Here is a 25,091-nt window from a genome sequence, read left to right as displayed (position 1 = left end):
AGATCATTGTTTGGCCATTACCATGAGTTCAGTGTTCTTGGAACTGGGGAGAAGAAAGTTCTAGAACATGTCTGTTTTTGTGGCAGGCATCTAGGGAGGAAAGGCAGTTATTTCTAAGATACGTGGCTCTCATACTTTTTCCACCAAGGGTCACAAAAAGCAGGAGGTTTATGTGTAGGACATGCTGAAGTCCTGTGGGCTCTGTATTCCAGCCACAGTGCCACCCTTTCTTTCTCTGTCGGGAAAGCATAGTGGGAGGGTAGGGAGTGAGCATAATGACATTTTGGGTTAATATTTAATTCATTTTAATTTATTCAAAAACGTGTCTAACTTCTCATGATATCTATTAATACTAACATGACTGGCAACCCCTCACAACTGCCTCTGACAACTCTTGTGGGTCCTTCTGCCACATCTAAGGACTCTCTGGAGAAGGAGATGGTGAGAGAACACACATTCTAATTTTGTCTTTGTGTGAAGGTCTTATGTGAAAATCTTTCTGGGAATTAGAGTTTTCTAAAGGAATCTCTATTTCCTAAGGTCCTGATACTCTTACTAGCATTTGCCAGTTAATTCTGTGAGACCCAAATGTGTGCAGGGCCTGGACACTTTATCTCATACTAGGTCTCTTCCTTAACCATCCACTATTCCCCAAATATTTACACAGGTGGACTGCGTAGTTAGACTGATATTTGTGTTAGCCTTGAAAACTCAGGATGACTCTCGAAGCCGACTGCTCATGAAGTATCGTTGCTTGGATCTCCTCTTTTGGAGATTAAGGGAGCTTGACTGTGTGCAAGTTAGCAATAAGGACTGACCTACTGGATTAGGTGGACCATGTGGATATCATCTTGTGGTGGCCTTTTGGGATCTTCTGATCTCACTCAGAGTAAAAGCCAAAGTCCTCACTATGACCTAGAAAACCCTTTGTGATCTGTGCCCCTAGGTCTATGACTTCACCTCTAACTAATCCCCCTCACTTGCTTAACCTCCTTCCTCAATGGCCTCTCTGCTGACTCCTTGAACCACCCCAGGCCCTTTGCACCTGCTATTCCCTCTCCTCAGCATGCTCTGCCCCAGACAATTGCAATGCTAACTTCTTACTTCCTTCAGGTTTCACTCAGAAATGACTTTCTCAGTGGGGTCTCCCATGACCATTTTATTTAAGATTTCAACTACTTTGCCAGCATTTCACTTCTCCTCCCTTGATCTTTTCTTCCAAGCACTCACTGCCCTCTTGCACACTGTATCTTTTACTTATTTATCTTGTTCAGTTTCTGCCTGCCTCACCACAGTGTACATTTCACGAGGGCAGGGATTTTGTCTGTTTTGTTGATTGCTGTAGCCCTGGCATCTTGGGCAGTGCCAGCACCTGTTAGCATTAAATACATATTTACTGAATGAATGAGTGGCTTCATGCTTAAAAGCAAGAAGAGAGACCTTCATAGAGAAGTAGGAAAATGAATTGTTGCACAAATAAAGGGCCATGTAATGTGAGAAAGAGAGCAAGAGAAAGAGGTGAGATGCTGATAGATTTTCCAAAAACATTCCAGTTCCTACTTCCCATCTTTCATGAACCAAGATTTTTACTTCCTATCCATGGGCTATCCCTAAAAATTCCATTTTCTTAGGCTACTGTAATAGGGCTTGTCTTTATTGCTACGAAAAATCTCAAAGCAAAAAAAAAAAAAAAAATAGAGTCAAACTAGAAGATGCTAATTGTTTTCTCAACATCCAGCATGTCTTTGGAGAATGGGGTTCTCATGTAGCAAACAGTTTTGTGGGTTCTCTTCCGTGTTTCCTTTCTTGGATAACTAGGTCACAGACAGCTGGTGTTTCCCATGTGGCAAAGGGAGCATGCACAGAAATCCCCACCTCCTCTCTCTTTGCTTTTCAAGCCCTGCTGAATGCCTCCTAATGATTTCATCTGCTCGGAGGTCTGCTGGCTTTTCCACTCTCGTAGAAGCTGGTGGCGCCGGGGGCTGATGCATGCTCTGACTACTGACTTGAAACATGCTTTGATGAATTAGTGCAACTCGGCCAGCCATTTACTTTAAATTTTACCCTTGATTCTTCCTCTAGCAAACAATTAAGGAGCAGCAGTGGCTTCCTGCAGGGGAGACCAATGCCTTCTGTCCTCAGCGGAAACAGCTTGGCATTCTTCCAATTGATGAATGGCATGGACCAGGAGCACTAGTTATCTTCAGCTTCTGAGCATCCGAATAAATAAACATACAAATGCATAACATAAAATAAATTCAAATTACAAATGAGAAAACCAATCTAGGTTACCGGCAAGTCCTATGACTTGATGTGGAGGCCTGGAAGTGCATCCTTGAATCTTGCAATGCAGTGAGCCAAGGAGCAATGAGAGGCCACATGAATAACCGGGCCAGTGACAAGACACATGTCCTCCTCCTTGCTGGGTGAGTAGCCCAGTCCAACCCCAAAAGCTCCTGAGTAAGAGGAAAATTTCTCTTTAACAGTATTAAGGGATAATTTATTATGTGTATCCTTCCAGGGAAGCACAATGTCAGTAAAGGCCCATTGCATTTGCATTATTTCCAGACAACAGCAGCAGCAGAAAGGGACACTGATTTATTTCAGAGCAAGTACAGGTGAATTTAGTGTCTGTTGGGAATGAGCCAGGGAGAACTTAACCCGTTCTGAGTCTTTCTAATGCTTTAGGGGGAACCATAGGTTTTTGGAATAGTTCTATTGGCTTCTTTGGTCAAATTCAGTGTCCCCGAGCCTGTGCTTCTCAATCGCTTGGTAATAAAACCTCTTACAGGGTGGAGGTCAGCGAAAAAAATATGTTTAAAAACAGAAAATCTGGTTTTATGCCGTGGCCACGTTAATTTCTTTCCGTGTGACCTGGGCAAATAATTTAATCCTTTTACGACTCAGTTATCTCTTTTGAAAAATGAGTGTAATAATGCTCCCTGCAGGATTTTAATGAAAATCAACTAAGCAAATGTATTGAGTGACTTATATAATGAATTGTATAAATGACATTGTTTTGGTGTGACATCAATTTGGGATTCCTGGGACACAAACAGAAGTTTAGGTATTATCTTCAGGTATAGTGTCTTGGCTAGCTTAGCTAGCAGAGAGCTTTTTTCTCAGAAGAATCATTCAGTGGGAGGTAAAACAGTCACTCTTTGAATTCTGGAATTAGAGAGTTATGAAATTCAAAAGGTCATGGTAGAAAGTGTCTTGGAGACATCTCTTCCGAGCTTCTGTTTTGGCAGAGGGAAAAACTGAAGCTTAGGGAAGCAAAGTAGACTGTAAACATCTCGGAGGGTGAGGTCAATCTTAATTATCTTTGGTTGTTGTTTCTTATCAGTATACACCAGAATGCCCTGCATCCAGCGAATGCTCAAAAAGTGTTGGTGGAAGTGACAGAATTCCATCACCATTAAACACAACCAGTGTTGCGGTTGACAATGGTAGGTTGGAGTATTTTCTCTTCTGATCCAGATTAGATCAGAATTTGATACTATTTTAATATTAAGCCTTGAAAAGAAAGTGTTTACTGGTCAACTGAGGCATCTTGGAAAGGGACATGACCCCTATAGAGCCAGAAACATCCTGGTAAATCCTCTAGTTTCAACTTCTGACAGAAACTCTTGAAGTCTTAAAGAACAATTCCTTTTATTAAACCTTCATACAATTTTAACTTACACAGTAGCACACAATTACAAAATGTTACCCAATACATTACCTTATTTAATTCTCCTAATGATCTGGTGAAGTAGGCATTATTATTTCCATTTCTCAGAGTAAGAAATTGAGGCTCTGAGAGTCTGAGTGATGACCCAAGGATGTATAGGCACCGTCAGGACTGGAACTTGAACCCAGAACTCTTGATTTAAGTGTATTTCATTAACACTACCTTGTGAAGTACCAAGTAGATATCCCTTGCGCCTGTTTCTTCCTTCCTCCTTTTTCTCTCCCCTTCTCTCCCTTGTTCCTCTCTAGGCACTGAAGCAGGTGAAAAATCCATACAGCAGCTTCTGTCTTTGAAGAGTTTGCAGCCTCTTGAAGAGGGTTTAGAGGTAAAAAAAGGTAATTCTAAATGCAGAGGATCTTTATTACGCACTAACCCTGATTGAACACAGCCCAAAAGGGTTAACTGACCTGCCTGGGAGATGGGAAAGAGAGATACACCACAGTCCAAGGTACAGTTGCTGCTGGAAAAAGAAATCACTGAAATCCCAAAACACCCCTTTCAAAATATCTAGGCTTTCAAAACTGTGTCTTTCCTTCTCCCCTCTCTTAGACATGATGAATGAGAGATGTGTGTGTGTGACACATCCAACTGGAATCTGCAAATCACTGATCCTTTAAAACCTATTTTTGTAAATACCAATAAAACAAGTCTTGACGCTTGTTCCTGAGTTCAGGGAATTCATTCAACCTGGAGCCCTGGAGGAGGAAAGCTATTCCCTAGGAATTTTTCCCCTTTCAGGTATCTCACCTGAAACTGAAACTTGTCTCTCACTCTTCCATTTTTCTGCCTTTCTTTGATTCAGAGCCTATAATCCCTTCTGGTTTTCCTCCTTTGTCTGCCTTCACTTTGTCTAAGCAACAGAATAGTTTAGTTTGCCAAGTGAATAATACCACAAAGTGTTGAAGTCTGGAAATAATGCCTCATGGGCACTCCATAACTATTTGTTTAATGAATAAATGAATCGGTGAATAAATGAATGAATAATGGCCAAGTTTAAATACTGGCTCTATCATTTACCAGTTGGCCAGCTTTAAGACAGATATTTAACCTGTTTGTGCCTCAATTTCTTATCCTTCCATATTATGTATAGGAGATTATAAAAATGTATATACAAGCATAACTTGAGATATTGTGGGTTTGGTTACAGACCACTGCAATAAAGCAAATATTGCCATAAAGCAAGTCACGTGAAGTTTTTGATTTTCCAGTGCATATAAAAGTTATGTTTACACTGCTGTAGTCTACTGTGTGTGAAATAGTATTATGTCTAAAGCATGTACACATCTTATTTTATTTTTTTAATTTTTTTGAGACTGAGTCTCAGTCTGTCACACAGGCTGGAGTGCAGTGATGCGATCTCGGCTCACTGCAACCTCCACCTTCCAGGTTCAAGTGATTCTCCTGCCTTGGCCTCCCAAGTAGCTGAGATTACAGAGGTGCATGCCACCACACTCAGCTAATTTTTAGAAACTTTTTTTTTTTTTTAGTAGAGGCAGGGTTTCACCATGTTGGTCAGGCTGATCTCAAACTCCTGACCTCAAGTGATCCTCCCGTCTCGGCCTCCCAAAGTGCCAGGATTACAGGTGTGAGCCACCATGCCCATTCTTAAATGTACACATCCTAATTAAAAAATATTTTATTGCTGGCTGGGCATGGTGGCTCATCCCTGTAATCCCAGCATTTTGGAAGACTGAGGCAGGAGGATCACCAGAAGTCAGGAGTTCTAGCCTGGCCAATATGGTGAAACTTTGTCTCTACTAAAAATACAAAAATTAGCCAGTTGTGGTGGTGGGCGCCTGTAGTTCCAGCTACTAGGGAGGCTGAGACAGGAGAATCACTTGAACATGGGAAGCAGAGGTGACAGTGAGCCGAGATCATGCCACTGCATTCCAGCCTGGGCAACACAGCGAGACTCCATCTCAAAAACAAACAAACAAACAAAAAAACTTTATTGCTAAATAATAAACCTGGGCCTTCAGCAAATCATAATCTGTTTTTGCTGGTGGAGGGTCTTGTCTCAATGTTGATGGCTGCTGAGTGATCAGGGTGGTGGTTGCTGAGGGTTGGGTAGCTATTACAATTTCCTAAAATAAGACAAGAATGAAATTTAGTGCATTGATTGACTCTTCTTTTTACGAAAGATTTCTCTGTAGCTTACAATGCTGTTTAACAGCACTTTACCCATAGTATTGTAGATCTTTCATAATTGAAGTCAATCTTCTCAAGCCCTACTGCTGTTTTATCAACTAAGTTGATTGTAGTGAATCTTTTGTTGTCATTTCAACAGTGCTCACAGCATCTTCACTGGGAGTGGATCCCATCTCAAGAAACTATTTTTTTGTTGTTTTTTTTTTGTTTTTTTGCTCATAAGAAGCAACTTCTCATCCACTGAAGTTTTATCACGAGATTGTAACAATTCTGTCACATCTTCACGCTCCACTTCTAATTCTGGTTATCTTGCTGTTTCTACCACATCCACAGTTCTTGCCTCCACTAAAGCTTTCAAAGTCATCCATGAGGGTTAGAATCCACTTCTTTTAAACTCCTATTAATGCTGATATTTTGACTTCTTCCCATGCATCACAAATAGTCTTAATGACCTCTAAAATGCTGAATTCTTTCCAGAAAGTTTTCAATTTAATTTGCTCAGATTCATCAGAAGACTCAATATCTATGGCAACTGTAGCCTTATAACCTGTATTTCTTAAATTATGAGGTTTGAAAGTCAAATTATTTCTCAATCCATGGGCTATGGCAGGAATGCTGTGTTCACAGGCACAAAATAACATTAATCTCCTTGCACATCTTCATCAAAACTCTTGGATAACTAAAAGCATTATCAAGACTCTTGGGTAGCTATATTGAAAGGAATCTTTGATTTTCAGCAGCAGGTCTCAAGCATGGACTTAAAATATTCAGCAAACCATTCTGTAATCAGATGTGCTGTCACCTAGGCTTTGTTGTTCTATTTACGGAACACATACAGAGTAGTTTTAGCATGATTCTAAAGGGCCCTAAGAATTTAAGAATGGTAAATGGTCTAGAACTAGAAATACCATTTGACCCAGCAATCCCATTACTGGGTATATACCCAAAGGATTATAAATCATGCGCTATAAAGACACATGCACACGTATGTTTATTGCAGCACTATTCACAATAGCAAAGACTTGGAACCAACCCAAATGTCCATCAATGATACACTGGATTAAGAAAATATGGCACATATATACCATGGAATACCATGCAGCCATAAAAAATGATGAGTTCATGTCCTTTGTAGGGACATGGATGAAGCTGGAAATCATCATTCTCAGCAAACTATTGCAAGGCCAAAGAAACCAAACACCACATGTACTCACTCATAGGTGGGAATCGAACAATGAGAACACATGGACACAGGAAGGGGAACATCACACACCGGGGCCTGTTGTGGGGTGGGGAGGGGGGAGGGATAGCATTAGGAGATATACCTAATGTTAAATGATGAGTTAATGGGTGCAGCACACCAACATGGCACATAGATACATATGTAACTAACCTGCACGTTGTGCACTTGTACCCTAAAACTTAAAGTATAATAATAAAAAGAAAATAAAAAAGAATGGTAAATGAGCATTGACTTTAACCTAAAGTCTCCATCTGCATTGGCTCCTAACAAGAGAGTTACCCTGTCTGGTGAAGCTTTAAAGCCAGGCATTGACTTCTCCTCTGTAGCTACGAAAGTCCTAGATGGCATCTTCTTGCAATATAAGGCTGCTTGGTCTAAAATGAAATTCTGTTGCTTAGTGTAGCTACTTTTATCAATTATCTTAACTAGATCTTCTGGATAACTTATCTTAACTAGATCTTCTGGTTAACTTACTGCAGCCTCTCCATCAGCACTTGCTACTTCACCTTTCACTTTTATGTTATGGTGATGGCTTCTTTCCTTAAACTTCATGAACCAGCCTCTGCTAGCTTCAAACTCATTTTCTGCAGCTTCCTCATCTTTCTCAAACTTCACAGAATTGAATAGAGTTAGGGGCTTGCTCTGAATTAGCCTTTGACTTAAGGGAATGTTGTGGCTAGTTTGATCTATCCAGACTACTAAAACTTTATCCATATCACAAAAAGATTGTTTTTCTTCTTATCATTAATGCGTTCGTGGGAATAGCACTTTTAGTTTCCTTTAAGAACTTTGCCTTTGCATTCACAACTTGGCTGTTTGGCACAAGAGGCTGAGCTTTTGACATGCCATACTCACTAAGCTTAATCATTTCTAGTTTTTTTTTTGTTTTGTTTTTTTGTTTTTTTTTTTTAGACAGAGTCTTACTCTGTCATCCAGGCTGGAGTGCAGTGGTGTGATCTCGGCTCACTGAATCATTTCTAGTATTTTATTTACAATGAAAGACTTGTGACCCTTTCTTTTACGTGAATACTTAGAGTTCATTGTAAGATTATTAATTCACGTAATTTCAATATTTTTTTCTGACTCAAGGAATAGAAAGGCCAGGGGAGAGGGGGAGAGATGGGGGACATGGCTGGTTGGAGTGGAGCAGTCAGAACACACACATTTACCAGTTTACTGTCTGATATGGGTGCAGTGTGTGGCACCCCAAAACAATTACAATAGTAATATCAAAGATCACTGATCACAGATCACCATAACAGATAGAATAATAACAATAAACTTGAACTTACCAAAGAATTAACAAAATGGGACACAGTGAAATGAAATAAGCTTACGCTGTTGGAAAATTGGCACTGATAGATTTCCTAGATGCAGGGTTGCCACAAATCTTCAGTTTGTAAAAAAAAATGCAATATCTCTGCAAAGCACAGTAAAGAGAAGTACAATAAAAAGAGATATGTCTGAATTTATTAATACATAAAGCACTTGAGATTCATTCTGGTACTGAAAAATGATTGTTTTTATTATTATTGTCAAAGAGACATGTGTGTGACTTGGGAGCCACAGGAGGAATGTTCTTGAAAGCCTGGGAGGCTTGGGAGGATGGTCTTTTGTTAGCTGTGAGGAGTTTAGGTTTTAAATACACATAGGAAAGGATGCAGGAGAGGGCATTTCAGGCAGTACTACTAGGGTAAAGGAGCCAGGTCTGGAATTTTCTGAAGGTAAGAGAGATAGAATGAAAAGTGAGGAGTCAGAAAATGCTGTAGAAAGAGGTGAGGAGATGTGGGGAATGTGGATGGTCAAATGGATTCGTAAAACTAAATTGTTGATTATGTATTGCATGGCTATTATGTGCTGCTGATACAAAATGTGATACAGACTATGTGCCCAAGAAGGGAGCCTGAGATTCCACATCGTAAGAGTGATAAGGGTTACAGCAGAGGGATATTTCACATGCTGTTAGCCCAGGGGAAGGAGTATGTCATTCACTTAGGCTTCTAGAGGCCTCACAGTGAAGGCCTGCGCTCTCCAAGGATTCATTCATTCTCTTTCACTCTCTTGCTAACTAGCTTATTCACTCATTTAACATACATTCTTGAGCACTTGTTTATTTGCTAGGTGTTGATCTGGATGCTAGGGACAAGGCAGACACAATCATTGAGCACAGGGTCAGCAGGAGATCTCTCAGTGTTGATAGGGAGAAATCCTGTCCCAGGCAGACAGAATGACATGACAGAAAACCAAACCAAACCAAACCATGGAGCACTTAGAAGCAAGCATGGGCTTTCCACAGTAGCTCAACGGGAAAGGCATGGATGGTATGTGGTCCAAGAGTCACCTGGGGGTTGAGGTCATCATCATGTGCCAGACATGGGAAGGGGATGGAAGATACCAAACAGGAGAGGAGGATGGCCAGATTTATAGTTCAGTCTGAGACCACTGGTGGCAGGTGGAGTGGAGTGGTCTGGGTGAGCCCTCAGAGAAATATCGAAGGAGAGAGCAAGGAGCTCCCCATGGAGGCAAAGGGACAGTTGGAGCTAGAGAGGGAGATGAAAAGATGTTTCTTGAGGCAGAGTTCTCCCCACAGTGAGTCAGAGGTCAAGGAGAAAGCACCAGCTACTTGTCGGAGGGTGGGGAGGGGCAATGAGACCCTAAGTGCAGGAAAAGGGGGCCTGAGGGTGAGGAGGAGGTAAATGTTTCCTTCACAATGGCAGGGACCATAATTGTGGAGGAAAGACAGATGGTCCATTTCTGCCAGGTGCCATCCCTAGCGATTCCCCTCTGCAAGGACTCACCCTAGCCCTCTGGGAATAAGGAGTGGGTTTATTGGCATCAGTTCCATGCTTTTGTAGTGGGAAAACTATGATATCTGAGGATGAGTCAATTGGTCCAATCAGGACTGGTTGAAAACAACTTTGATGGAGAAGACTGGGAAAAAAAACATCAAATCCCTAAGAATTCCATGTGTCAAAACAAAACCAGCACATCTTGATTCATTGCAGTTCTTGTGAAGTCTCTCCTATCCAGCTAATGACTTCCCACGCCAAGGGAAGCAGCATGAGGAAAAGTCAACACAACAAATTTTGCAGTCTCTGCTCTTACTTAAATTTCTTTTCCTCCCAGATTTTCCCATACCCCATTCTGAAGAACACAGGCAGAAATCCCTACCCCCACCAGCATTTTTTTTTTCTATCAAGGGGTTCCTGTTGCTTTTTTTCCATAGCACGTTTTACATACCTCCCCAATGGCACTTCCTCAATTGAAGTCCCATCTCATCATCATCATCATTATTATTTTTACATAGAGACAGAACTGTTCATTTCCCTTTAGTTGTCCCATCATCTAGTAAAGTGTCTGGCATGCAACTCAGCAAATGAATGTTTGCTGAACAACTAAATTATCAGTGGCAGGCAATATGTGTTCTAGAATCTTGTAATACCTGACTTTGCAAAGGAGACTCATGGAGACCAGGAGTAGGCGTAGGCACTCCTGTGCACTCCTCATATCACTGCTCAGTCTGCGTGCTTAAAAATAATTTGTTTTAGATGAAGCTGCATGTGGTCTCTTGCGGTGGCTCATAAATTCCAGTTGGCAAAAACAGCTGGGCTAGTTGCCTGAGAACCTCTAGAGACTGTGATTCAGTAGTTTCAGGGTGGGCCCCCAGAATGAAGAAAAATATATATATATGCCTTTCTCTTTTCTCTTTCTTTCTTTGTCTCTTTCTCCATCCATCCATCCATCTATCCATCCAAAGGTTTAGGCAACACTGTTGAGAGGGAAAAGTAGTAGAACTGGAATTTGGAGACTTGGCTTAGTAACTTATTTTTTTAAGCTTCAGAGAACCCATCTTGAAAATGGTAACACTTATTTAATTACCAGGGCTAATCAGGACATATGATTAAATAACATTTATAAACATGAGAGACACACAGTGGGTTCTCAGTAAATGTTAGTTTAATCTGAATATACTGACAATAGAAAGTGCAGTAAGTCTGAGGCTTCTGGGCTAGTTCATAACTAGGAGGGAAAAATAAAGGATTTGGATGTAGATAGAATGTAATGATGCACTTTTTTTTTTTTTTTGAGATGGAGTCTTGCTCTGTTGCCCAGGCTGCAGTGCAGTGGCATGATCTCGGCTCACTGCAAGCCCCACCTTCCGGGTTCACGCCATTCTCCTGCCTCAGCCTCCCGAGTAGCTGGGACTACAGGCGCCTGCCACCACACCCGGCTAATTTTTTATATTTTTAGTAGAGATGGGGTTTCACCATGTTAGCCAGGATTATCTTGATCTCTTGACCTCGTGATCTGCCCACCTCGGCCTCCCAAAGTGCTGGGATTACAGGCATGAGCCACTGCGTCTGGCCAATGATTCATTTTTAAATTTGTCAGGTTGCAGCAGTGTAGAAAGAGTCACTGCCAGGAGGTCCATGTCCCAGAGGCGTGAGGAAATCCTTTGGCAGTTGTCAATCCAACCCACAAGGCAATAGAATTAACTTCCAGAGAAGTCATGAGCAGACACATTCATAGATCACCATGTGAGAAACTTTCTTTGCTTGGGGAATGAGAGGGAGACCACTCCTGTAAATGCTGCCAAAGGGCACATCCAAGGTGGGGGTGGGGTAGGAGGCTGGAGGCCCAACTGGACTGACTTGATGAGAGAGTTAATTAGACTCCTGGGTCCAGAAAGCAGCCCTACCCTGTTTGTGCCCCCCACGTGGAGCTGCAAGGCTGGGTGTGATTATGTGCTTTATAAGGAACACATATTTTGTAAGATTAAGACAAAACTGATGTGACTCTATCAGCCAAAAACAATTATTGTGTGCTTTTAATGTGCAAATATGAGAGGAACCTGGAGCTTATTAATCTGGTTTGGGTGGCCCCTCTTGGCCCCTCTAGCTATTTTGGCCATAGCTCTAACTTCACTGAATAGAAATAATTTGAAGTTTTCTTCTCCATTATCCCAGTTTTTGGTTTTGGTTGTTTTTGTTTTGTTTTGTTTTGTTTTGTTTTGTTTCCCCCAGCACTGAACACTGTGCATAATAGCACATAGTAGACACTAACAATATTGAATCAAAGTGGTGTCGACAGAATTGGACTGTGCCTATTTGCCAGCACTTTTAAATCAGGCTTGTGCATCCTGATGGTATAGGTCTAGTTTGTTAGGAGTTCGTTTATGCTCCAGAGTCAACGTGAATGGTACCCTGAAGTCTCAACTGTTTTGGAAAGGTTGGTAAAGAAAAAAAAGGCAAATAATTTAACTTGATTATTAGGAAATATATAGTAATGTTAAAATGAACCTCCATATATTATAGAGTAGGATGTTAAATTTGCATGAGTTTTAAGATAAAGCACACAAAGTCAAAGTCCTCCCTTTTCTCCTGTGCCTGCCCCGAATCTTTGGGTATGCAGCATCCCTTGGAATACATTGACAATCAAGCATAGTGAGCTACACGAAGGCAAGAACTGTGTTTTTGTTCCCTGTTGAATCTCTAGCATGAAGAGCACAGTGCCTGGCACGTGGAAAGTACTCAACAAGAGAGTGGGTTCTGGATTATTCTCTATATGCTCCACATGCTCCTCTTCTCTGTTCAAATAGAGTGTTGACTCCTGGAGGGCATGTCTTAGTTATCTTCGGATCTCTGATGCCTGGTGCATAATAAGTTCTTGCTACATCTTCATCTTGTGCTTCACTGTACGCTCATTGGGCCTAGCATAGTCTTCTGCAAATACCAGGCACTTTCTGCAGTTTTATCAATGATGCTGGCTTTGATGTTATGAATATCTGTGGTCAAATCTTTTCTCTGTCTATAAAGTGAGGATAACAATTTCTACTTCACAGGATGGATACCAAGGACCCGTGATATCTTTAATATGAGACATTTGACACAACACATCTTCAACAAATGCCAGTCCTCTTTTCCCCCTTGTTTCAGTCTCATTTCTAGAAAATTCCTTCTATGGCTTAGGACGAGATTTGAAAGGGCTAAGTTTTGATTCTAGTTCTCAGCTTTAACCCTGGTTCTGCAGAATAAGGTTGTTGATTTTTCTGATTCTGATCAAATCTCTTACTGCGTTTGAGGCTTAATGTTTCTATCAGCAAAATGGGTACAATACTTGCAACTACTCTCTACTAGTGATCTGGGAAGAAGAATGAGATAACGTCTGGAAGGAGCCTTGAGCTTCAGAGGTGAAAGGTGCTGTATGAATTCAAAGACCAGAAGGTCTCTGCTATTATTCTTCAATGGTTTGTTGGCTTCTTTTAGAACAGGAGGCCGTTTGACTGACAAAGTCATCAGCTCTGTCTCCTTCCTAAAAACCCTTTGAAATCATTTGTAAACACCTCTGAGTGGTAATGATTTGCTTTTGCCACTCCCGCCCCTCCTCTGCCTCATTTGTTTGCTCTAAGGTTAAAGGTAATTGCTTTTGGGGTGAGAGGAAAAGTGAAACAATCCCAGGGATAATTGCCCCAAGGTCAGCAAATCTGTGTTCAAGTCCTTACTCAGACTCTCACTAACATTGGGAAAATCACTGACCCTCTCTGGGTCTGAGCTGGAAGCATCAAGATTGGACCAAATAATCTCCAAGCTTCTCCAACCAGCCTTCAGAATGTGGACCAGATGCGTGACAGAAGAGCATATTCCGTGTCAAAGTAGAACTAAAAATGGAGGCTGAGCACAATGGGAGGAAAGAATCTCTTCACTGAAGAGGAGGGTGTTGTTGAGCAGGGACTGAATGGAGATGGAAAATACCATGAGCAATCAGATTAAGCAGGGCCCTGAAATCCAGGCAGAGAAGTTGAGTCTTGGTGCCACATGTCAACTTTCCTTCTACTGGGAGACAATATGGGGCAGAGAAAAGAGCCATATTGTGATTTTGGAGCCATGCAAACCTAGAAGACTTTAAAAACCTTTAAATTCTTGCTTTATCACAAATTAGTTATACCTTTGGACACATTATTTCACCGTCAGAATCTTACTTTTCTCTACAATGGTGATAAAAATACTCACCTTTTGGGATTGTTATGAGGGTTAAATGATGTGGCACATGTAAGTAGAGTAGATCTTTATTATTCATGGATTCTATATTTGTGAACTCACCTACTTGCTAAAACATACTTAAATCCCCAAATCAATACTCATGGTGCTTTTACAGTGATTCTTGGACATGCTTAGAGTGGGTGGCAAAACATCTAAGTCAGTTGACACACATGGTCCTAGCTGAGGGTAAACAAGGTGAGCCTCTGCTATCTCATTTCAGCTCTCACATTGTAACAAGTGTCCCTTTCAATCTACTTAGCTCCACATTTTCCCCATTTTTATGCTTTTTGATGAAGTGTTTTTTTGTTTCTTTGTTTTGTTTTGTTTTTGTTTTGTTTTCTTTCTTGAGATGGAGACTCACTCTGTTGCCCAGGCTGAAGTACAGTGGTGCAATCTTGTCTCACTGCGACCTCTGCCTCCTAGGTTCAAACGATTCTTCTGCCTCAGTCTCCCAAGTAGCTTGAACTACAGGTGTGCACCACCACTCCCAGCTAATTTTTTTGGTGGTGATTTTTCTGTTTAAAACGGCCCCATTTCAGCATAGTGCTGAAGTGCTGTGTAGTGTTCTTGAGTGCAAGAAGACTGTGAAATGTCTTATGGAAAATATATACATGTTAGATAAGCCTCATTTAGGCATGAGCTATAATGCTGCTGGCCATGAGTTTAATTTTAATGAATCAACAAAATATATTGAATAAGGTGTCTTTACATAAAAACACACATAAAGCAAGATTATGTATTGCTTGGATGACGAAAATGTTTTGGCCAGAGCTCACGGGAACCTAATCTTCTATTTTACCTAGGAACATTAGTTCAGTGTTCGCTAACTCAGTATCCATGGAAACTTCATAAAACATAACTACTGTGAACAGTGAGAATTGACGGTATCTGAAATATTATTTATAAGTCAGCCTTTGATAGGTTATGCTGCAGTAACAAACATCTTCCAAATTACAGTGGCTTACAATCTAAAAGTTTTATCTTTTATTCATTTTATATGTCCACTGTGTATGTCAACTCTAGATCAGCTCTGGTTTTGCCTCAGGTGCCTTCTCAATACCAGGTCAAAGTTGAAAGATCAACCTCTATCTCGCACATACCAATTTAACGCCAAAGAAAAAAAATAGCAGGAGATAAATCAGAACCAGGCAATTGTTTCATGACTTCTGTTCAGACATGCACACATCGTATGCCCACTCACATTCTATTGGCCAAAGCAAGGAATGTGATAAATTCATTGTGAAGAAAAACAGATATACCCCCCTCATGGAGGCACTGTACGCACATGCCAGTGGGTGGGGATGGATAATCCTCTTATAGATATGAAAGAATGGGAGAGTAAATACTTGGAAAAATACAAATGCAACTTAACACAGTTACTTTTCTTGGCACTCTTAACTTCTTACTGTTGGCTTATGATTAGTCAAAGGACATGATAAGCAGTTGTCTAAAGAAAGAACATGTGACCAATTTCTCTGAGAGAAGATGTCTCTATATACTGAGTGACAGTTAACACCATTAGATAGAGCTTGTCTGTATTTACCTGTATATGTTTCTTTGAGTGTGTATTTAAGGAATATATAAAGTTCAGTAAAAAATAAAGTATCAGACAAACTTTCAATAAATGACTTGAAAGGAACCTTTAAGACTAGACTTTTGGCCCAATACCCTTGTCTTATAGATAAGGAAATTAGTGCCTAGGAAAGTGAAGTGAATATATATAAAATATACGTTTACTTGATTACCTGTTTCGTGTCAGGGCCAGAACAAGAAACTGTGTCTCATTTGACAAGCCCTTACTAATCCTCAACTATTTTCCAAGCATTGCAGTTGCTGCTAGGATGGTAGAGAGATGGTGAATGTCTAGATCCTTTTACTGAAAGGGTGGTGCTATCATTCATTTATATAGTGGATGGGGAAGGTGGTTTTTAGGATAGAGTTAGAGTGAAGTAGAGATGAATCATGATAGAGCAAAAAGACAAATTGGCTTTGATTCTAGACAGACTCTACTAAGATATTGCTGTGAGACCTTGGACAAATCATGCATACTCCTAGAGCCCCAGTTTCCTCATCTCTAGATATTATCTACCTTAAATAATTGCTATGGAGATTAAAAATAATGTAAGAAAAGTATCTGGCACATATGAGGCATGAGGTAAGTGGTCGCTGTTACTTTGAATAAGATCGTGATTTTAGACCCTATTGCTTGGGCAATGGGATTCTTACTGTGACACTAACTCTATACAGACCCATAACTTTGGGGAATTTTCCTAGTTCTGCATGGATAATGTGAAGAATTCTGCACTCAGAATTCTCTCTCCCAGCCAAAGATGAACTGGTGAGCAGAAAAGGCTAACAGGTCAGTCTTCTCCCACAGTGGCAAATACAAGATGAAGGTGGTGCATCTTCCATGCACCGTCTCTCCATTCCCATGGTAGAGCATGTCCTCGAAAGCTGGCATCATAATCCACTTAAACCAACGTTCAAGCTGGCTCAAGGGCAGTCTGACTTTAAAATTTTTATGGAGGTTTTGTTTTCCCACGCTTCCTTTCAATCTTTTTCTCTCCCTTTTAATTTGATGTGAAAGGAGCACAGGTGGCTTATGATTCCTATTTCCTGTGCTTGCAAAATGGAGACAAACTCACATAGGTTGTATTTACAGCTGGGGAAAAACTGGCTGGATGAAGGCATTGGCTATTTGATAAGACAGAGGACAAGGTTTCTTCTTTTGCTGTTGATGAAGACATTATCTTTGAAATACCTTTTTCAGGCAGCGCACACTAGGGTGTTTTACTGTGTTAGTAGCCAAGGTGGTTTTTACCCCAAAATAAGATGATTAGTGTAAGCCAGTGAGTGAGTTCTAGGTGAATTGTGAGTCCATCCTTCTTAGATTTCCTATCGACTGTGAACAGTTTTTTGCTTGTTATTATGAAAAAATGCAAACAGAACCCATTAAGTGGGTTTAGGGGAAAAAAGAATTTTTTGAAGAATATGAGTGCTTCACGTCTCCAAGATGGCTGGAGAGTCACACTGGGAGGCTCTATGGAGAAGGATTACATCCATACTATACAATGGGAATGCACCAGTACAGACTCCATCGATGCTATTGAGGACAGAGACCCCAGCTCACATTCTGGGCTCAGGATGTCAGAAATCCCACTTCCAGCCATCACTGCCATCTCTAGCCAAAAAATGGTTTCTACCCAGCATCAGCTCTCTCATCTTCTCACTTTTCAGTGATACTGTCACTCACTGTGTTTGGTGTGGCTGAGGTGGAGCATTACAAAGGAGAATGGGAAAGTGAGTTTCTTGTTTCCACCTTGGGGATGTGAAAGGTTTCTTAGATGAGGGAAGGGTGTTTAAAAACTGAGCAGTGGGAAAACTCCCAATGTCTACAATGGCTCTTTAATGCTGGATATTATTATATTAAAGGAAATCAGGGAAAGTATAACTGCTGCTTGGATCTGGCTATTAGATGTCGACTGTAGACCAGGGCATCTCAACCTCAGCACTTAGGTAATCTGGGACCAGATAATTCTTTGTTGTGAGGAGCTGTCCTGTGCATTGTAGAATGGTTGGCAGCATTCCCCACTGGTGCCATTAGCACATCCCCCTTCTTGTGATACTAAAAGTGTCTCCAGACATTGAGAAATGTCTTCTAGAGAGAAGGCAACATGGCCCCTGGTTGAGAACAACTACTGTCAACCATAACACATTTGATGCACTGTCTATATATGAGGGGCATGTGGGTGTGCTGCCTTGTGCAAAAAGTATTTTTGGTAAATTTGATCAAATCAGATATTGAAGGGCGCTAGAGAATAGGACTGGGGGAGGAGAAGGATTTCTCATTAGTCCTCCACTTGGATATAAACATCCCAAGTATAAGGATTTATCTGTTTTGTTCACAGCTCAGTTCCCAGTGCCTAGTCATAACAAGGCTCCATGAATATTTGTTGAATGTATGAATAAATAAAAGAAACCCAAGATTATTTTTATGACTGTCTTAATTCAGATATTTGGTCTTATTATTATACTAGAATTTCAGGTCTATAAGCGTAGCTACCCTACCCCTAAGTTATGTACTGGCCCGAGGTGGCAGCAGTCAGATGTAAGAAGCCCAAATGTCAAAACATCCTGGATGTTATACACTCGTTACTCACAAGTTGCTTAATGATAGGCAAACCCTCACTCTGTTTCCACACAAAACACTCATGGTGTCCATCCTGATGCATCCCTTAGCTGAATTTGGACAACCTTGGTTAAGCAGGCTATTTGGCATTCATAGTAGAGTCAAGATTCTCAAGCTGCCTTTCATTGTTCATGTGCAAGCTGAATTGAAATTTTCTGGGGATTTTTGGGGTCTCTTTTACTTGTTGATCAAATGTCTATTGAGCCAAATACGAAGAATTCAGTCATGAGCAAGACGGACCAAGTTCCTATCTTCATGGAGCCTATATTCAAATAGTAGATGGCAATGATACTCAAGTAACTGCATAAATAGCATCAGTTTCTGAAAGCTATAAAAAAGAACACTAGGATCAGTTGACAGAGAATGGGAATGATGATGAGGGGCACTGAGGGAGGAAGACTGGCTACAGAAGTCCCAAGAGCAGTTGACTGCAAGGATGCAGCTCACAACCTTTGCCTCTGTTTTCTTCCCTGAATGCTGGAGAGTAGGATGAAGTGTGTGTGTGTGTGTGTGTGTGTGTGTGTGTGTAGGAGAAGGAGGAGGAGGAGGGTAGATCAGTACCAACTGACAGGTTTCTGTGATGCATCAGAGGGGACATGTCTGGGGATGCGCACATCTTTCTCCCGAAAGCCTTCATGTATCTCCCCTAGTTCATATCATTTTGAGTTGTGGCACTTAATATTTCTGAGTTCCAGATTTCTCAGAGAATCTGAAGTAAGTTACAGAAACTCTCCCCAGAAAAATGCATCTTAAATATAAAATTTTAGTGCAATTTCAGGGTGACTATAACCCTGCTGAAGCCTTTCTACAGAGGGCTTTCTTTGTTCTACCACTAAGAAATTCTAGGGCAATACTAGACATTTATTGAGAGTTTATGTCTCAACTACTTAAAGTGCTAACTACTTGACATCTATTGTCCCAGTCAAATCCTACAATGACTCCATGAGGTAGATGTCATCACCAACCCCATTGTATGGAAGAGGAAATTGAGGCACAGAGTGAGTGACAAATTTCCCCCCAAACACAGAAATTTATGTTTGTCTGATTTCTCTCTCTCACTAGGTGGCTTGATAATCTACTAGAGAATATTTTGGCTGAAGGTTTAGTTCACCTAAAGACTTGGATAGCTCTTAATGCACTATTTTGGGATATTTTGATGGTAAATCTTCAGGATGAAGGTAGTGTCATCTACCACTGTATTTGCCTCAGCACCTATCCTAGTTACTGATAGCCCCTGAGAGCCCAGAGCGTTTGTGTCACTGATTGGCAGGCCATGCCTGCATACATTGCTGCTTGTGTTACCCCAAACCGACTGTACAGTGGAAGGGATGATGATGATGATGCCTTCCTGCTTGATAACTGATAATTTTATTGCTGTGGGTTGCAGATTGTGCTTGAAACTGCATGTAATGAGAGGGAATATTTATAGTGATTAAGATACACTAGATAAGGGAGCAGCAAACTTCTTTTGTAAAGAAATGGGTTGTACATATTTTAGGTTTGGACGGCCAAAAGAAAACATTGAGAATTTTATTGTATAACTATAGACATTCTTTAACTTATGATGGGGCTATGTCTTGATAAATTAATTTGAAGTTCAAAATATCATTTTAAGTCAAAAATACACTGAATACACCTAACCTATTGAACATCACAGCTTAGCCTAGCCTACCTTAAGAGTACTCAGAATACTTCTATTAGCTTATAGCTAGGGAAAATCATTTAACATAAAGCCTATTTTATAATAAACTTTGAATATCTCAATTTTTTCAAGGTTGTATTGAAAGTGAAAAACAGAATAGCTGTATGAGTACTTGAAGTACTGTTTCTTCCAAATACATATCACTTTTGTACCATTGTAAAGTCAAAGAATTGTAAGTCAAACCATTGTGAGTCAGGGACTGTATTTAATATATATTTATTTAAAAAAGTAAAAACTTACAGCAGTGTAGTGTGGGAAAAGAGAAAAAAAGGTAGAAATTATTTTTAACTCGAGTCATACAATATACAATGTATGTATGTATACACGATGATACACAAGTCAGTGCATAAATAGGATCGGGTTCTGAGAGCTATAAAAACCGAACACTAGGATTAGTAACAGAGAAAGGGAGTGATGATGAGGTGGCCTTGAGGAGGAGAAGGCTGGCTACAGAAGTCTTCTCTATACAATATCTGATGAGCTGTATTTGGCCCACCAGCTGCACTTTCTTGACTTCTGCTCTGAGCTTAAATCCAGACTTGACATTGGCCTGAAGAATAATCTTGGTCAGGTTATTCAGCCTCTCTGTGCCTCAATTTCCTCATGCATAAAATGAAGATTGTCATGGCGCCTACTTTGTATGGTAAAAAATTTAGACAAGTTCCTGGCACTTCATAAAGATTATATCGGAGTTGCTTATTATAATTTCTTGATTGTTTGATAAAAGGTACATCCCAAGACATATGAGTACTCTGGAATGCTTACTTGTATGTGGAGTTTAAGAACTAATGTAATATGACGCTGGATGACTTTTTAAGAAATGCCTCTAAATTCAGACAGGAATACACTAACACATACCCTTATCTATGCACAAAAGGAAAAATAAATCCAGGAGTAAGTGAGGAACTTGGCAGGAAAATTATTTTATGATAAAATAATCTTTCCGGTCAGTTTCCCTCCCTGACTCCTTCCCTGCCCCCAATCCCTCCTATCCCCACCCAGCCCCCCTTGCTTTGAGAACTTTGGGGCAGGGCAGAAGAGATGTGGTGGGGGGTGGGAGCTATAAGTGGGAATGGCAGTAAGGATAAAGCTAATTGGGCACCTCTTACTTCTCAGAGTTCCACTAGGTGCTTAAATGTATATTATATAATCCCATTTCTCAATTATTGTGCCTAGCACCCAGGTGATATGGACTTAATTAAATCCATGTTACAGCTGGAGAAGCGGAGGCACAAAAACAATTAGTAACTTGACTAAAGTCACATAGCCAGTAAGTGGCAAAACTGATATTCAAATCTAGGCTTGTCTAACTTCAGAGAACCCAAGTCCATGCTTTTTCCAGACCACACTGCTCCTCCCCTGGCAGCATCTGCAGGAGTATAATCAGGGCAGGCAGTCATCTCTGGGTGCACTTAAATTACTGGCTCTCTGTGGATACATCATTCACATCAAATTCTGTGTACATATCTTTTGATTATATATAAAACAGACTGTCATAACTATTTTTATGGCAAGTTGCTGTTTTATTGATGCAATTATTATTATTATTATTATTATTATTATTATTATTTTGAGACTGAGTCTTGCTCTGTTGCCCAAGCTAGAGTGCAGTGGCATGATCTCAGCTCACTGCAACCTCTGCCTCTCAGATTCAAGCGATTCTCCCACCTCAGCCTCCTAAGTAGCTGGGATTACAGGCGCCCACCACCGCGCCTGGCTAACTTTTGTATTTTTAGTAGAGACAAGGTTTCACCATCTTGGCCAGGCTGGTCTCAAACTCCTCACTTCGTGATCCACCTGCCTCGGCCTCCCAAAGTGCTAGGATTACAGGCGTGAGCCACTGTGCCCAGCCTGATGCAATTTTTTTAATGCCTTCTACAAAACTACTTAGGGCAAACTGCTGTCCTGTGAACAAGGCCAAGGCCATGGTGGGAGGGGTTCTACGGCTGTTCCTCTCCCATCCCCACCCCATATACTGAGAGAGCCCTTTCTCCATGCTTTCTTTTTCTGCTTCGCTATCAAACATCCTTCCAGCAGCAATTGAAGGGACAGACAATAGTAAGTTTATTGGAACTTTTTTTCTGAATCATATATATTATATGTACATTTTTCTGGCTATATAAGTCATGCACTTTCTTATATACGAAAGCTTGGGAAAAATTGAGAAAAATATAAAGAACAAAATATAAATTAATTCTAGTTCCACTGTAGAGAAATAACCAGTGCTGGATTTTTTCATGACAAGCTTTTTTGATGACCTCAATGTCTTACTTTATGCTCTTAATATAATCTAGGACTTCGTGTGTTCATGGATACTCAGAAAATTGCTACTCAATTAGCCATAGATAATTATTAGGACAAATACACGCTTTACCTCTGGTCTTCAAATAATGTTAAGTGGAATGTAATTCATAACCCATGGTAAAACTTCCTAAACCTTTGTTTCTATTACTCTCCTACCTTTCCACACCCAAAATCTATATAATAGCTTCTGGATTCTCCAACCTACCCCAAATTATCCTCACCTCTTTATAAGTCTCCCATAACCCTTTCTTACCCTATTTTAAGCTTCTTTTAAATATAGTAAGGAAGAGTTTCTCTGGCCTTCTTTTTTTCCTCAAATTTTATTTTAGATTCAGGAGGTACATGTGAAGGTTTGTAACTTGGGTATATTGCATGATGCTGAGGTTTGGAGTGCAGCTAATTCCACCATCCAGGTACTGGGCATGGTACTCAATAGTTTTTCAACTCTTTCCCCTCTAGCTCCCTCCATCCCCCATCTAGTAGTCCCCAGTTTCTATTGCTGCCATCTTTATGTCCATGAGTATCTGGTCTCCTTTTAAATTTGCTTTCTTCTTTGCTCATTATCTAGAATTTCCATAATAGAGGAGAACCTGAAACCACACCCAATAAGAAAGAATTTTATCTAAAGTTTTACTACCTTTGCATTCCAGTCTTTCTCTACCCATTCTCCTAATCTTGTCTCATGAAATCATGGCTGCTGAGAATGAGATTTCCTTTGGAGGACAATGAAAAGGATGGGAGGACAGAAGCTACAAAGAAGGGAGAAAGGAAAAGAGAGCAACTGAAGACAAAAATTACTTTAGAAGGTGTAAGGACGTACAAACAGGGCTGAGGTTGTATGTTTCACTTTGAATGAATCTCGTTTACCGAGATACCAGGAGCATTTTACTTAAGTCTTTGAGAACACGAGTTTTACTGGCTATATCATACTCTGTTGTAGAAATACACTGTAAAGTACTTTCACAATCCTCTTTTATTGGACATTTAGATCTAAATGAATTTTGTGCTAATGTGAATATTGTATGATGAATATCTTTGACTATATTTTGTGCATTGTGTTATAGGCATGTATCTTGAAAATGACAAAGGGAAGATTTTGCTTTGTTACCCATTTTGATAGTCCTTGCCTTTTGCCAGACATGTTATTGATGTTTCGGTATTGAACTGATATATGTCTTCATTTGTTTGTTTTTATTTATTTTTATTTTTTTTTAATTTTTAAACGTTTACTTGAACTATAGCAAATACACAGAAAAGTGAACAAATCTTAAATGAACAAGTCATTAAATTATGACAAACTGACCACAACCCAGGTCAAAGAAACAGAACATTGCTACCACTCTGGGAGCCCCTATATCACCCCATATCCAGCCCCTCCCCTCTCCCCAAAGGTAGCCAAGTTTGCTTGTTTTTTTTTTTTTTTTTTGGATTTCATATAAATCAAATCATACCGTAGGCATTTTCAAGTGTCTAGTTTCTTTTGTTCTACATTGTATCTTTGAGATTCATCCATATTGTTATATATAGTAGTAGTTTGTTTTCATTATTATGTAGCATTCCATTGTACAAATATACCAAAACATGTTTATCCATCTACTATTGTTGAACTAGAACTATTGTTGTTACTGGATTGGGGCTATCATAACTAATACTGCTATAAACTTTTCTGTACATGTCTTTTGGTCCACATGTGCACACGTTTCTGAGGATATATACCTAGAACTGCTGGGTCATAGGATTATATTAAATTTCAGTAGATAATACCAAATAGTTTTCTAAAATACTTGTACCAGTTTACACTTTGACCAGAAGTATGACAGTTTTCATTGTTCCACATTCTGGCCCATACTTGGAATTTCTAATCTTTCACATCTAAGTCAATTTTTGGAATGTGTAATACTGTTTTTATTTTTCATCCCCAATTACTAATGAAATTAGCAATGAAACCCCTTTTCAAATATTAGTTGGACATTTGTATGAATGTTCTCATTTATGGGCCACATTTAAGAATGAAGCAAACACAAAATCCTCGGGTGTTTTTCAGTGGAGGGGCCCTTAAAAATGGGATGATCTTTTATTCTATATTCTCTGTGACAATATGGGGATATAATTCACTCTATTCCTTCAAGCTACAGACAAAATGACAGTAGAAAGGAAGAAAACAGAGCCTTGCAAAAGATACATAACAAATTTTCACCACTTGGCAATCCACACTGAGCCTAGAACTTTCTCCGTAATTTGTAAAACCACATGAATTTCAGGAGAGACTACTCTATTTTTGAGTCATTGGTACTTAACAAATAAAGATATGGTGTTGTAAGAGTTCAATAAGCCTTACAATCTTTTAAATGCTCTTCACTTAGAAGGAAAGGTGTGTTGAAACTAGTCGGTGGGTTGCAGAAGAGGAGAAGAGAAAGGTGGAGCCAGCGGAAGAGGATGTGGGTTTTTGCCACCCTGAAATTCAGCTGAGATCTGCAGAAAACTCAAGCAGGAAAATTGAAGTTAGGGGGTAATCTTTGAAAGAAACAAACAACCTGGGGTCCTTCAAAATTTAAATGTACTCAAGCAGACAAATGGGATAAATCAGGAGAGCAAATCCTGGCCCAATGTCCTAGAGCTTTAAAAAAATCATGTGGTAGAGCATCTCCATTCCTCCCCCACCCCCAACTCCTTTTCATTCATAATTTCTTCATTTATTTATTCAACATGTAATTATGGAAGGGGGCTTTGTT

At 40.1% G+C, this 25,091-nt stretch overlaps 1 long non-coding RNA gene across 1 annotated transcript in view; it reads left to right on the top strand.

Annotated features, from left to right (window-relative positions):
* Nucleotides 1-1,021: 1,021 nt before the first annotated feature.
* Nucleotides 1,022-25,091, top strand: part of LOC130541777 (uncharacterized) — a 181,034-nt gene continuing 156,964 nt past the window's right edge. The window contains exons 1-4 of the long non-coding RNA XR_008955895.2: nt 1,022-1,518; nt 2,083-2,426; nt 3,347-3,449; nt 3,982-4,068. This is a non-coding gene — a long non-coding RNA (uncharacterized LOC130541777). The remainder of the gene's footprint in view (nt 1,519-2,082; nt 2,427-3,346; nt 3,450-3,981; nt 4,069-25,091) is intronic.

The sequence above is a fragment of the Pan paniscus genome, chromosome 7, assembly GCF_029289425.2.
Source record: "Pan paniscus chromosome 7, NHGRI_mPanPan1-v2.0_pri, whole genome shotgun sequence".
NCBI classification, from domain to species: Eukaryota; Metazoa; Chordata; class Mammalia; order Primates; family Hominidae; genus Pan; species Pan paniscus.
This window is presented reverse-complemented; position numbering and strand designations above follow the sequence as displayed.